Source organism: Camelus bactrianus, chromosome X (genome assembly GCF_048773025.1).
Source record: "Camelus bactrianus isolate YW-2024 breed Bactrian camel chromosome X, ASM4877302v1, whole genome shotgun sequence".
Classification (NCBI taxonomy): Eukaryota; Metazoa; Chordata; class Mammalia; order Artiodactyla; family Camelidae; genus Camelus; species Camelus bactrianus.
Window position 1 is genome coordinate 43,941,356 of NC_133575.1, and position 16,084 is coordinate 43,957,439.

Consider the following 16,084-nt stretch of genomic DNA (forward strand, 5'->3'; position numbering starts at 1 on the left):
GCTATTGTCAGGGAGGAAGAAATTTTCCTCTATCCGTCTAGGTTCTGCTGGCTTGTCTAAAAATTAAATTGACATGAGAAAGATTAACAGGAGAAAATCAAACAAGGTTTAATAACATGTATACATGGAAAGATCCAGAAAAACTGAGTAACTCACCAAAATGGCCAAGGCCCTCACCTTGAATATCATCCTCAGCAAAAGACAGAAGAGGATGTTTAGGGTGAAGAGAGTCTGTTATGAGAGGTTACCAGCAAAAGCACAGTAAACAAGGGTGATTGTGATACAGATTTAAGTCATTCATATTTTTTTTCCATTTAGATACACATTTTTTGAAGTCATTCATATTTATAGCCATGATCAGAGTAAGTATGATTAATTGGCCCAGTGAAGAGGTCCCATCTAGTAATATCAATAGTGACCCAAACAGAACTATAACTTCTTTCTTCTAGAATAATTTTCCTAAGGCCATTCAATTAGAGCCTTGGAGAGGAGAGATCCACCAAGGTAACTCTAAAGTACTTGGAGGTAAGTAACTGACCATAAATCCAACAATTAGATTAATTTTTAAACTCTGCATGAGATTTGTGCCCATGATAGAAAAACATTTGCTTTATATGCAGAAGTCCAAGAAATGAAAAAACACTATAAATAATCATACCGGTTAGGTCCAACATCTTGGGATAGCTGTCTACTTCTGATGTCTTCTTCTCATCCTGGGGTGGGTGTAGTTTCTCATCTGTTTGAGCATTGTTTTGAGGTGAGTTTGAGGTCAGCAGTCCTCTGTATAGATCAGTCCACTGCAGGGGTCGTTTCAAGTGGGAAATATAAATCAGAGAATCAATTCCCTTCAGTTATGCTGTGCAAAAGCTGATTAAGGCTACCTGACAAGGGTCCTTCAATCTAGGTTGGAGAGAGTCCTTTAAATGATGTTGATGACTCTAAAGACATGGCTGGTTTTTTTTTTCCCCCTTTTTATTGAAGTATAGTCAGTTAACAATGTTGTGTCAATTTCTGGTGTACATCATGTTTCAGTCATGTATATAAATACATATATTCATTTTCATATTATTTTTCATTATAGATTACTACAAGATATTGAATATAGTTCCCTGTGCTATACCAATAAAAATTGTTGTTTATTTATTTTATATGTAGTAATTAGTATCTGAAAATCTCAGACTCCCAATTTATCCCTTCCCACCTCCTTTCTCCCCTGGTTACCATAGGTTTGTTTTCTATGTCTGTGAGTCTGTTTATGTTCTGTAAATAAGTTCATTTGTGTCTTTTTTTTTTTTTAGATTCCACATATAAGTGATATCTTATGGTATTTTTCTTTCTCTTTCTGGCTTACTTCACTTAAAATGACGATCTCCAGGTCCATCCATGTTGCTCAAATGGCATTATTTTACTATTTTTATGGCTGAGTAGTATTCCATTGTATAAATATACCACAGCTTCTTTATCCAGTTATCTGTTGATGGGCGTTTAGGTTGTTTCTATGTCTTGGCTACTGTAAATAGTGTTGCTATGAACATTGGGGTGCATGTGTCTTTTCTAATTACAGTTTTCTCCAGATATATGCCCAAGAGTGGGATTGCTGGATCATATGGTAAGTCTATTTTTAGTTTTTTTAAGGAATCTCCATACTGTTTTCCATAATGGCTGCACCAAACTACATTCCCACCAACAGTATAGGAGGGTTCCCTTTTCTCCACACCCTCTCCAGCATTTATTATTTGTGGACTTTTGAATGATGGCCATTCTGACTGGTGTGAGGTGATACCTCATTGTAGTTTTGATTTGCATTTTTCTTATAATTAGCTATATTGAGCATTTTTTGTGTGTCTATTGGCCATTTGTATGTTAGACATATCTGGTTTAATTAAACCAACAAACTAAACTGACTTTAATACCAAGTGTTAATTTAATACTGAATATTTCCCAGATCATGTGAATCTGAAATTCATTTTAGTTTCTTTTATATTTCTGTGAATTTATCTAAGTGCTTAATTTTCTTTAAGCCAAATGAATAGAACTCTTACAAATTAATGCTGGCTGTACCACACATCTACAACTCATATATATATGTAGACACATACAAAGACACAGAGAACCCTTAGTTCCCATTCCAAAATTTCAGCCATGAGTCAGCGTGAGGAGAGGTACAGTAGTGCAAAACCCTTCAGTTACAGAAGAGATTGGATTCAAATTGGGTTTCTGGCAGATGAAACAAATCAAGGTCACTTGTTTAGATGACTAAACCCTTTTTACTAACATTTATGGAGAAGATATTTAAAATCTGTATTTGCCCTTGACAAATAAAATTCCAAATGACCTCTCCCTCCTTTGATTTTCCTTTGATATGAATCACCTTCCTGAAATTTGTATTTTAAAATGGTAACCAGATGAGAGTTCCCGGAGAAGTCCAGATAGAACATTTATATCTCAAAGGTACAGGAAGAGAAATGCAAGTTCATCTTAGGAGGATTTTTTGTTAACTTAGGGCCAGAATTTTTTTTCAATACCTACAAGCCTCTTAAGATAAATAGGGGAGGTTTAGGGGAGTGGAAAAAGGATTGGTGGGCTTTGAATTATTTCTGGAGCCACACCTCTAGTCCTAGAAAGACTAGATTTGTAAAATCAAGGACTGCTGCTTTTAATTCCTCAAAGAATTGGGTGGTCACATAAATGATATCAGAGGACAGACATACCCATCCACCTATGTTGGAATATTTTTCTTTTTCTCTGGGTATATTTAACTTAGGGGAGGGGGCCAAAAACATTCTTATCAAGCTCTGAATATCAGCTGTGGTCGATAGTATAGTCAGACAAGTGGCCTCTCATCTTGGTAATCCATTTATAAAAACTTTTGAGGATCCTCCCTGGGTTTAAGAAATGCTTTAACTATGGCCCTCAGTTCAGCCCTTGACCTGAAGAGGATATCTTACAGCCTCAAGTGGTCCCATTTCTAAAGGTAACTAATAGTCTCTTCAGAGTGGAAAAGCAATTCATACAGAGGGTTACTAGAATGAGTGCTCAAATAAAGGAGAATAGAGGGGAGCAGTAGGAACTATGTCAGTCTTACAGTCTTTTGTTTTAGGTACATTTTATATCTTTAATCTTTCATTAGCCTTCTACAACAAATCCTTCAATGAAGCTATTTTGGAACCTGGACGTCTTTTGGGGCTTTTGCATACCAATTAAAATAGGTAAAATTGTTTAAGATGAGCACTTTCTAAAATTTTAACAATTTAGAAGTCTTTCCAATTCAGAGGATCCATCATCTGGATCCACTATTAAGTAGGATCTTAATAGTGGCTCAAACCAATAAGCTTTTTTATGTCTTAACCAAGAATGTAAGAGGTGACCCACAAGAGAGTGCAAAGGATGCAGCCCTCACAAGATGCAGAAATTTTATTCTGAAAGATATTCTAAGAAACTAAAGAACTTCATTGTATACGTGGAAACAGCAAAGGTTGAGATGACAAAGGCCCCTTATGGATTGAGACCCCTTATGACAAACTCTCCTGAGAGCTGACACAATCAGACAAAGAACACGTAGCTTGGAATCTCACTCTATTTGACTGACTGCCAAATCTATGCCAGTACATGCACCTTCTGGTTGGCAGAGACCAGAGAGAATATTTTCACTAGTCAACAAGTCAAGTTCTCAGGACATATAATAAGATATGAAGAATATCTAATCAGACCAATGGTTTTCCTTCTTATGACAAAAGACACAAAAGACAAAGAAAAATAGTTACCATCTCTGGGAGGAAAAGAATTAACAAACCAAGAGTACTCTACCAAATTTCAAACCAAGGGTCAGTAAATCCAAGAAGCTATTGCTACAAATATGTCCTCCCACTAATCTAATTTTAGAAAAGAGAAAAAATCTTACCACTCTAATTTCCAACAGACCCTGCAGGCAAAGATTAAGGAGGCTGACTGACATGACAAGAATTCTTATCTTCTGCTGCTTTCTCCAACTGTGTACCCAGAAACCAGTTTTGGAATGTTGAAAGCCTCATCTTGGCCATTTCAGGGCAGGGTTTCCTTTAATTCACAATTTAAAAAAACTGGCAAGTATAAGTTCCAAATGTACACAAACCCAACTGGGGTACTAGTCAGAGGTTATCTGGCTACCCTGATTTCTCTGGGAAATTCTTACCCATTTTGAAGTTGGTTTGTTGGAATGAAATTGTGTGGTAGACCCATGTGCTGTTTGTGAAGTTAACTCCTCTAGGTGTCTCCCTGAGGTAGATCAGCTCTTTTATGCATCTCAACGCCCCCCTCTGGTAGCCTAAACCACCATGGTGCTCAGAAATGGGTGATCAACCCTTATATTGTGTGTCACTGGGTGAGCAAGTTTTTAATTAATGAGTGGGTGTCCCAGTGGGACCACTGCATGGTGAGGACTCACCTCCACCACGCCTGTAAATGTCTCAATTGCCTGAGAAAGCCATAACTGGCCAGGAGAAGCTGTTTCCCTTTTCTTTGGAGCAGAGAGCTCTCATATGGTATCTTCACTTTTATTCTGACAAATTCAGTTATAGTAGCCAAATTGAGGAAAGAAATTAGGCTAGCCTCCTGCCTAATCACCCAGTCCAAACCACTCAGTGTCTTTCAACTGAGCAAATCTTCCCAGTGTCTCCCACTTTTTCCCAGTGTCTCTCAACAGGGTAAATCCTTCTCAGTGTCTCTCAACTGAGGAATCTGTTACCATTTTATTCATCACCAAATAAAATTCAAGATTGTCAACCAATAACCAGGAAGTCCAAGACCAGAAGATATTTACTCAAATTCATCCAGATTTTTTGAGGAAGTGTATGGACACAGGATCCTCACTGGAACCAAAACTCCAGGTCATCACAGAGTTCAAGCAAAGGAAAGAAGTCTGCTCTGGGTCCCTTCATGGTCACAATAGTTGTCAACCGAAAAAAAAAGTACAATGTGAGAGCTATGAGTTTCAGTTTTATTTTGGGACTTACTGAGGACTATAGCTTGGGAGACAGCCTCTCAGATAGCTCTGAGGAACTGCTACGAACAGGTAGGGGAGGAACCAGTATATTAATGATTTTTTTTTTTTTTTTTTGGCTGGGAAATCCATTTTGTCAAGTATACATCTTGGTAAAAGGTTACTACTAGTCATGAGGATCAGATATGTCTGTTAATAATTTTAGTGCTTTTCTATGTATGGGAAAATGCAAAAACCTGGGGTCACTGAAATTCTTCCATAGATATACATCTTAACATCTAGGTGCCCATATATTCAAAATACAGAATGCTTCATCCTGAATTTCTTTCAGTGTGTGCTGTAGGTCAGTGACTGCAAGGGCTAATGCTTTGATACTTTTAGAACTCAAGTGATGGGAAATAATTTTTTTACAAAATAAATACATTAATAAAATATGAATAGATGTGTACTTACTTGCCATTATAAAGAAATCTGTATCAAACTAAAAGCCAACATCATGCTATACCTGGCATTCCCATTAAAACTAAGAATAGGAGAAGAATGCTTATTATCATGACCATATGACACTGTTCTGGAAGTGCTACGTAATGCAATTAGACTTTCTTCCCTCTGGGGCTAAGGCTAACTTTGATCATTCTCTCTAAGGACCTTGGTCCCCCTTGATATCCTTACCCATTAACCTCACCTTGACCCTCTCTCTGTCTAATACACAAGCAACATCCAGCTTTATAAACTCCAGGCATGTTTTGCACTTTCATTATTTCCCTTTCTTGACACTTGCCTCTCCCAAAGTATAGCACATCTCTGTATAAACACTCCACCCCTCCTTGTGTAAACATTGGTTCTCTTTACTCTTGTTGTAAAGAATTAGTGATAAACCCCTCCCTAACCTATTTACCTCCACCACTTTCCCTGTTGCTGCCCTGTCCCAGCCCTTCCTTTCCTTCATTCTCTAATGTTTTCCCACTTCCTTGAGGCTTTTATAACATTTATTTCCACACCAATATCCAAATTAGGTTCTCTCTCTACCTCCCTCATCATGTACTTTATCTCTGGGCTTTCTCAGAGCTTCTGACTCAAGATTGCCTGGCCACTGAGCTAGGAAGAGGTCAAGTTATAACACAACTGTAGAGTCAGTCAGTATTCAGGTTTCCTGGATGCCTTTTTAGACTACACATACCTGTTTTTTGTTTAACAAACAGGATGGGAGATTGGTATAAGATGAAGTAGAGTGCTCTATGTTTTTGGATAGGTGATCCTCAAAAAATCCAAAGTCACTCTAAAGACTAAAAAGATGTGAAGACATGAACAAACTCACAGAATAGTAATTGCCATGATAATTTTTTCAGTTAGAAATATATCCAGATGGTAGGGGCCAAGATGATGGAGTAGAAGGACACTTGTAGCTCACCCCCTCCCACAAATACACCAAAACTCACATCCATGGACCCACCCAGCGAACAAGAACACCTGCAGAACTCTGACAGAACATCACCCTCTTCAAAAGACAAAGACACCAAGAATCTGGTAGGAGAAAAGGAAAAAAAGAAGAAAAAGCAAAACAGTATGGGACCAGTCCCATGGGGAGGTAGCAACAAAGGAGGAATAGTGCTCATTTGCTGAATCTCCCACTCTCCAACGGAGAGGTAGCGGGACTGAGGGGGAACCTCCAAGGCTTGGATCTGTAAGGAGCACCCCTTGACCGACAGAACTAAGTTAAATGGGCACAGAGGGTCTCTACAACTCACAGCCCCAGAGGTGAAGCAACAGGTGGGCAACAGGACAGGCTACCTGAGCCGGGCAGAGGACTGGGGCAGGCTGCACAAAGGCAAGCCTGGGGGGCTGCAGGGTACTGTGTGCTGTGGATGAGTGGGTATACAAGGCAAAACAACCTAGGCCCTCCTAAACAACATGGCTGATGTGCCCTGGGGGGAAGGGTGCCATACCCCATCTCTGAAAGCGAGCTGAAGGTTTTTGGGAGAAGAGAGGCAGGGCTCAGCGACAGCTGCCATATCCTCCAGTGCTTAGCGCCCAGACGGGGGTGGGGTCGAAACCTGAATCCGAACCTAAGGGCTTAGCAGCCTCAAAGGCCAGAAACAGACTTGTTTACAGCCATGGCAGATAGGATCTTTCTGCCCTGGTACCTCAGAAAACTCATGCCACCAAGACAAACAAAGAGCTGAGTTTTGGCACAGAGCAGGGGCAGGGCTGTTCCACCATCTTCCCTGAGCCAACCTATGGAGCGTGGACCCAAGGCAGAGCTGGCAGATGCACAGAGCAGGGGAGCGACTGGCACCAGGAGAGGACTGGTGGCCACCCGCCTACCTGGCATGAGTGCAGCACCTGAATGCTGTGCTGGAAGAGGGTGCAACCTGCCCACCTACCTTGAGCAAGTGAAGCAACTGACCACAACATCAGGAAGTGGAGTGACCTGCCCGCCACCATGTAAGAGCACTGCACCCAAGCACAGTGTTTGGAGGGGGCATGATCTGCTTGCTGACAGGCATTGGGAGCAGCACAGACGAGGGTTGCCAACAGAGGGCATCTGAAAGAAGCAAGCTGAGTTCGCAAAACAAGGTGAAGACAGAAAGACCTCTCAATAAAATCATTAAGAGCTCACAGTCTCCACGAGAACACATCCTCCCTCCCTTTTTTAAAAATCTGTTCTATTTTCTATTCCCTTTTTAATTTTTACTTTTTAAACAATTGTATATCCTTCCAGTTTTAATACCTTTAAAATATTTATTGAAAAATTTATTATTATTATTATTTTTAAAAAATCCATCTCATTTCATTTTTATTTCTCTTGGTTTTGATCTCCTATTATTGATTATACACAGGTTTCGATTTTTTTCCTTTCTCCTTTTTTTAAGGTTTTTAAAAGACATCTCAACTTGATAGCTATTCTGCTTCAACTTGTTCTTCTATTATTGATTATACATTGTTTTCAAATTTTTGTTTCCTCCCATCTTTTAAAATTCTCTTTTTATTTTACCTTTTTTTATCTGTTCTATTTTCTATTACCTTTTTAATTTTTCCTTTTTAAACAATTATATGTCTACAGTTTTAATCCCTTTTAAATATTTCTATTAAAATATTTTTATTATTATTATATTTAAAAATCCACCTCATTTCATTTTCATTTCTCTTGGTTTTGATCTCCTTTTCTTGATTATACACAGGTTTCAAATATTGTATTTTGTTCTTTTCTCTTTTTTTAAGGTTCTTAAAAGATGTCTCAACTTGATTGCTATTCTGATTCAAATGGCACTTCTATTATTGTTTATACACTGTTTTCAAAACTTTTTTTCTCCCTTCTTTTAATATCCTCTCTCTCTCTTTTTTTAAGTTTTATTCCTGCATAGGCAGTAGGTAGATAAATAAATAAACTCTTTAAAGACCAAAATAGATAACTGATACTCCAGAAGCCACAGTGCCAGAAAGATATGAGCAAGATGAAGAAGCAGAGGAACCAATCCCAATTAAAAGAGCAAGAGAAATCCCCTGAAAGAATGATCAATGAAATACACATTGATGGCCTACTAGATAAAGATTTCAAAAAAGGAGTGATCAAAGTACTGAAGGAACTAAAAGAAATAGTGTTTAGAGTTATAAAATATGTCAACAATGAAATCAAGCTATCAAGAAGAGCCAAGTAGAACTGGTAAACTCATTTGCTGAGATGAGAGCTGATCTGAAAGCTGTAAAAAGCAGACTAGTTAATGCAGAGGAACGAATACGTGACCTAGAAGACAGGACAACAGAAAGCACCCAATCAGAACAGCTATGAGATAAAGAAACAAAAACAAATGAAAATAACATAAGCTACCTATGGGATAATATAAAGCATGCCAATCTACGCATTTTAGGGGTTTCAGAAGGGGAAGAAAGAACAAAGCAGATTGAAAAGATATTGGAAGAAATCATGACTGAAAACTTCCCAAACACAAAGAAGGAATCAGATATCCAAGTACAGGAGGCTCAGAAGGTCCCAAACAGGAAGAACCCAAACAGACCCACACCAAGACATATCACAATCAAGATGGCCAGAGTCAAGGGTAAAGAATTGATCCTAAAGGCAGCAAGAGAAGAACAAAGAGTGAGTTACAAGAGCAGCCGTATAAGCCGTATAAGCAGCTAATTTCTCTACACAAACACTATAATCCAGAAGGGAGTGGCAAGATATATTCAAATTCCTGAATGAAAAAAAGATGCAGCCTAGGATACTTTATCCAGCAAGGCTATCATTTACAACAGAAGGAGAGATAAATAATTTCATAGACAAGCAAAATCTAGAACAGTTTAGCAACAATAAACCCATGCTAAAAGAAACATTGAAAGGCCTACTCTAAATAGCAAAGAAGCAGGATGCTACAGAAATGAGAAACTCATAACTAGAAAGGTGATAACTACCATGAATTACAAATAAAATAAACACAAAATCATAAAAGAAGACATCTTAATCATTAAGAGTGGAAGAGGGAAGCAAGGAAATATAGAGTATTTTTTCTGTCTTCTTTTTAAAATTTCTCATTCTCAGTAGAATGGGGTTTGAGCTTATATTCATATCTGTTTAATACAAACAGTTACAGTAATGGGTTAGTAGATTTACAAAACAGATTATCCACAAGACAAAAACTTACAAGGGAGTCACAAAAACTAAATAAAATCCATGATAATACAGAGGAAAATTATCAAACCACAAAAGGAAGAAGAAAGGAACAAAGAGGAAATACCAAATCAACTGCAAAAATAAGTTCAAAATGGTAATAAACACACACCTATGATTAATTACTGTAAATATTAATGTACTAAATGCTCCAATCAAAAGACATAGAGTGGCAGATTGGGTATAAAGCATGAACCTTCAATATGCTGCATACAAGAGACCCACTTTAGGGAGAAGGACACATATAGATTGAGAGTGAAAGGATGGAAATGGATATTCCATGCAAATGGAAAAGCCAAAAAAGCAGGTGTTTCAGTACTGATTTCAGACAAAATAGACTTTAAAACAAAGGCCATAAAGAAAAAGAAGGACCTTTTATAATGATTAAAGGAGTAATACAAGATGAGGATATTACACTCATTAATATATATGCACCCAATATAGGAGCACCTAAATACATAAAACAATTACTAACAGAGATAAAGGGGGATATTGATGGGAATACAAACATACTTGGAGATTTTAACATCACTAGACAGATCTACCAGACAGAAAATAAATAAGGCAACAGAGAAATTAAATGATGCAATAGAAACATTAGATTTGGTGGATATTTTCATAGGCTATACATTCTTTTTCAAGTGCACACGGAACATTTTCTAGGATTGATCATGTACTTGGGCACAAAAGAAGCCTCAACAATTTTAAGAAGATAGAAATTATCTCAAGCATCTTTACTGACCACAACACCATGAAACTAGAAATCAACTACAGAGAAACAAAGGAGAAAAAAAGGAAAGCATGGAGATTAAACAACATGCTACTAAAAAACCAATGGGTCAATGATGAAATCAAAATTGAAATTAACAAATATCTTGAGACAAATGAAAATGAAAACACGATCACAAAAAATTTATGAGATGTAGCAAAGCAGTGTTAAGAGGGACGTTTACAGTGATATAGGCCTTCCTCAAAAAAGAAGAAAAATCTCAACTAAACAATCTAACCCACTAGTTAAAAGAATTTGAAGAAAGAAGAACAACCCCCCCCCTCCAAAAGTCAGTGGATGAATGAAATAATAAAGATCAGGGAGGAAATGAATAAAATACAGATTGAAAAAAAACATTAAAAAATCCATCAAACCAAAACCTGGTTTCTTGAAAAAGTAAATGCAATCAACAAACCTCTGGCCAAACTCACAAAGAGTAAAAAGAGAAAGCACAAATAAGCAAAATAAGAAAGGAAAATGGAGAAATTACAACAAATAACATAGAAATACAGAATATCATACGCGATATTATGAAAAACTATATAGAATTAAACTGAGTAACCTAGAGATGGACAATTTTCTGGAAATATACAGTCCACTAAGACTGAATCAAGAAGATACTGACCACTTGAACAAACCAATCACTAGAAATGAAATCTAATTAGCAATAAAAAAAATTCCCTATGAAAAAAAAGTCCAGGACCGGGCGGCTTCACCAGGGAATTCTACCAAACATACAAAGAAGAACTCATACCAGTCCTTCTCAGACTCTTCCAGAAGATTGAAAAGGAGGGAACACTCCCAAATGCATTCTATGAAGCCACCATCACCCTGATACCAAAACCAGGCAAAGACACTACCAAAAAAGAGAATTACAGACCTATATCAATGATGAACATAGACGCCAAACCCTCACCAAAATATTAGCAAATAGAATCCAACAGCACATAAAAAAGATTATACATGATGATCAAGTGGGGTTCATCCCAGGGACACAAGGGTGATTAAACATATCCATATCAGTCAATGTAACACATCACATCAACAAGAGAAGGGACAAAAACCACATAATTGTCTCAATAGATGCAGAAAAAGCATTTGATAAAATGCAACTCTCATTTATGATAAAAACTCTCACTAAAGTGGGTATAGAGGGAACATATCTCAACATAATAAAAGTTTTATATGAGGAACCTGCAGCCAGCATAGTACTCAATGCTGAAAAACTCAAAAGCCTCCCACTTAAATCTGGGACAAGACAGGGCTGCCCACTCTCACCACTCCTATTCAACATAATCTTCGAAGTCCTAGCCACAGCAATCAGGCAATAGAGAGAAATAAAAGGGATCCAAATTGGAAAAGAAGAGGTAGAAGTGTCACTATATGCAGATGACATGATACTTTATATAGAAAACCCTTTAAGGTCCAGACAAAAACTCCTATAACTACTCAAAGACTTCAGCAAGCTAGCAGGTTACAAAATTAACGTTTAAAAATCAGTTGCATTTCTTTACACTAATGATGAATCAAAAGAACAAGAAAGTAAAGAAACAATCCATGTTAAAATAGTACCCAAAGTAATAAAATATCTGGGAATAAATCTAACCAAGGAGGTTAAAGACATATACACGGAAAACTACAAACCACTGGTGAAGGAAATTAAAGAAGACCTAAAAAAATGGAAAGATATCCCATGCTCCTGGATTGGAAGAATCAATATTGTTAAAATGGTCATACTGCCCAAGGAAATCTACAGATTGAATGCAATCCCTATCCAATTACCCAGGACATATTTCACAGAACTAGAACAAATCATAATGAAATTTGTATGGAACCATCAAAGACCTAGAATTGCCAAAACATTATTGAAGAAAAAGAAAGAGCCTGAAGGAATAACTCTCTCAGACTTCAGACAATATTCTAGAGCTACAGTAATCAAGACAGCATAGTATTGGTACAAAAACAAACATATGGACCAATGAAACAGAACAGAGAGCCCAGAAATGAACCCACAAACTTTTGGTCAACTAATCTTTGGCAAAGGAGGCAAGAACTTACAATGGAATAAAAACAGTCTCTTCAGCAAATGTTGTTGGGAAAACTGGACAGCAGCATATAAATCAATGAAGCTAGAACACTCCCCTACACCATACACAAAAATAAACTCAAAATGGATCAAAGACTTAAACATAAGACAAGATACAATAAACCTCCTAGAAGAAAATATAGGCAAAATATTATCTCACATACGTCTCAAAAATGTTTTCCTAGAGCAGTCTACCCAAGCAATAGAAATAAAAGCAAGAATAAAGAAATGGGATCTAATGAAACTTACAAGCTTCTGCACAGCAAAGGAAACCATAAGTAAAACAAAATGACAACCTACGGAATGCGAAAAAAATTTTGCTAAAGATGAAACCGACAAAGGTTTCATCTCTGGAATATATAAGCAGCTCATATGACATAATAAGAAAAAAACCAAACAACACAATCCAAAAATGGGCAGAAGATCTAATCAAGCAGTTCTCCAAGGAAGAAATACAGATGATCAATAGGCACATGAAAGAATGCTCAATATCACTAATTATCAGAGAAATGCAAATCAAAACTATGATGAAGTATCACCTCACACCAGTCAGAATGGCCATCATTCAAAAGTCCACAAATGACAAATGCTGGAGAGGCTGTGGAGAAAAAGGAACCCTCGTACACTGCTGGTGGGAATGCAGTCTGGTACAGCCACTGTGGAAAACAGTAGGGAGATTACTCAAAAGACTAGGAATAGACTTACCGTATGACCTAGTAATCATGCTCCTGGGCATATATCCAGAAGGAACCCTACTTCAAAAAGACACCTGCACCCCAATGTTCATATCAGCACTATTTACAATAGCCAAGACATGGAAACAGCCTAAATGTCCATCAACAGATGACTGAATAAAGAATTGGTGGTATATTTATACAATGGAACACTATTGAGCTATAAAAAATGACAACATAATGCCATTTGCAGCAACGTGGATGTCCATGTAGAATGCCATTCTAAGTGAAGTAAGCCAGAAAGAGAAAGATAAATACCATATGAGATCGCTCATATGTGGAATCTAAAAAAAAAAAAAAAAAAAAAAAAAAAGAACCAAATACAAAACAGAAACAGACTCAGACATAAAATACAAACTTGTGGTTGCCAAGGGGGTGGGGGCTGTGAAGGGACAGACTGGGAGTTCAAAATTTGTAGATACTGACAGACAAGTGCAGAATAGATAAACAAGATTACACTGTATAGCACATGGAAATATATACAAAATCTTGTGGTAGCTCACAGCAAAAATAAATGTGACAATGAATATATGTATTTTCATGTATAATTGAAAAATTGTCTATACTGGAATTTGACACATCATTTTAAAATCACTATAACAAAATAAAACATTGTTAAAAAAAAAAAAGAAGTATATCCAGTAACGTTTCTAATTGTGTATACCTATGTTAATTATTTTCTTTCAAACCATGGATATTTTCAGTAGAGCTGTTGATATTTACTTCTTTATTCCATAAAAATACGCTTAAACACTTAGTGTGTGTCCTATTAAAACTTTATAGCAAAAGAAATCATTTTCTAATTTATTTTTCGGTATTTACACATTCATATATATTATTCAATTTAACTAATACTTTCTGAAGCATTTTACTATGCTTATATTCAAATATATAAACATGTTAATAAATAGTAGAGTAAAATGTGAAAGAATAGTTCATTGAGCAACCACATACATACCACCTGGATTCTACAATTCACATTTTACTGTTTTTGCTTTATCACATCTCTATCCATATGTCCATTTATCAATGCATTCATTCATCATTTGTTCTGTTTTTTATATATTTCAAAGTAAGTTTCAGACATTAGTATACTTCATGCCTAAATATTTCAGCTTTCAGTTTTGAAAGGATAAGATAGATGTTTGTGTATTGATATATAAAGATATCCATGATAAGTAAATGAAAAAACATGGTTTATAAAAACATTTATGTTAAATATAGAGATTATATAGACATAAAAATTTAATTGCCTAAACAATATACATTTATCCCTTATTCCTTTTAAACAGAACCCCACTATTTTTCAGTGTAGCAATGTGTCCAGGCCCAAGAATTGAATCATAATTGATTCAAGTCAGTCATGTCAATCTTGTTCTCTAATTTCGCAGCTTCTTTGCTGAAAGAAATGGCCGCATGATCCAGTTCTGGCTAATGAAGACAAAAAAGAAATCAAGGGAGTCTTCTAGGAAAGTGTTTGCTTTATTAGAAAAAAGAAACAAATTTAGTTTGCTTGGCTTGCCCCTTCCCACCAATCTTCTTGCTTTGAATGCAGACATATCTGGAGGTGCAACAACCATCTTGCAACCATAAGAAGAGAAAGATGAGGACAAAAGCCCTTGAGCTAAGAATGGCTTTTCTCATGTTCTGTGATTTTTTTTAAAAACAATCATCACATATATTATTGTTATATGTAAATAAGAACATCTTTATTAAAATTGGGGATATAATATCAGCACTAATGACTCAAAGCAAATTTTGGAGGCTTAAATGAGAAAGTGCATGAAAAAGTAGCAAAGTGTGAAAAATAAAGTTAAATATGTCATATTGGATTAATAGTTTGTCTTACCCTGGATCTCCAGAAAGCAGAGCCTGAGGCAAGGACTTTTATATACAGGTTGATGTTGGGATGTGATCTCAGGCAACAGCAGTAGGAAACTAGGAAGAGTGAAGTAGAAATGGAAGGAAAGTCATTAATGGGTATGTTTTCAAGCTGCAAAACTGGCGGGTACATCCCACCAAGGAGCCACATAGAATGGACACTTAGAATTGTCCACTGGAGGGGTAAAAGAGTGGAATGTTTCTCTACAGCCCCCATATCCTATTGGTCAAGGATCACTACAGGGAGTGTTCAGCTCCCTTCCACCTCCAAACTTATGCATGTTTCATAATGGCAGAATAGATCCTGTCAGGCCTATGACAGAGATTTAGACACAGCACAGTGTAAACAGGTGGTGTCAGGTTCAACCTGCTTGCAGACTGTTGACCTGAGAGGATGTGAAGCTGGTCATGAAAAGTGTTTGATGCCCAGTCCAAATACAAAGTGATAGACATCTGAAAAATGGCCGTGGCAGTAGGAGTGCCAAAGAAGTAATTTTGCTTTCATTTTCCTTTACTTTTAATATTTACATTTATAGGTAACTTTGCAAAGTGAATAAGCACACAAACTCTGGAACCAGAATGCCTGGATGTGAAACTCATCTCCACTATTTACTTTTTCCTTGACTTTTGTCAACTTACTAAACCTCTCTGTGCCTCAGTTTCCTCATCTGTAAAATGGAGATAATAACAATAGCTACCTTATACAGTTGTGTGGACTAAACAAGTTAAATGTTATGTATTAGTACTTTTAACAGAAATACAGATTTGTTATAAAATTCAGAATACATAAATACATAAATTACAAAGCTAAGTGTCCTGTGTCTGTTAGAATGCTTTTGTCTTCAAGTAAGAGAAAATCAACCCACACTGCCAGTGAGGGGTTGGAGAGAGCAAGGCCCATGAATGAGATATGGAGATGGGAAGCCTTGGGCTCACATAGTTGGAAGGGGACATATAGCTATTCTGT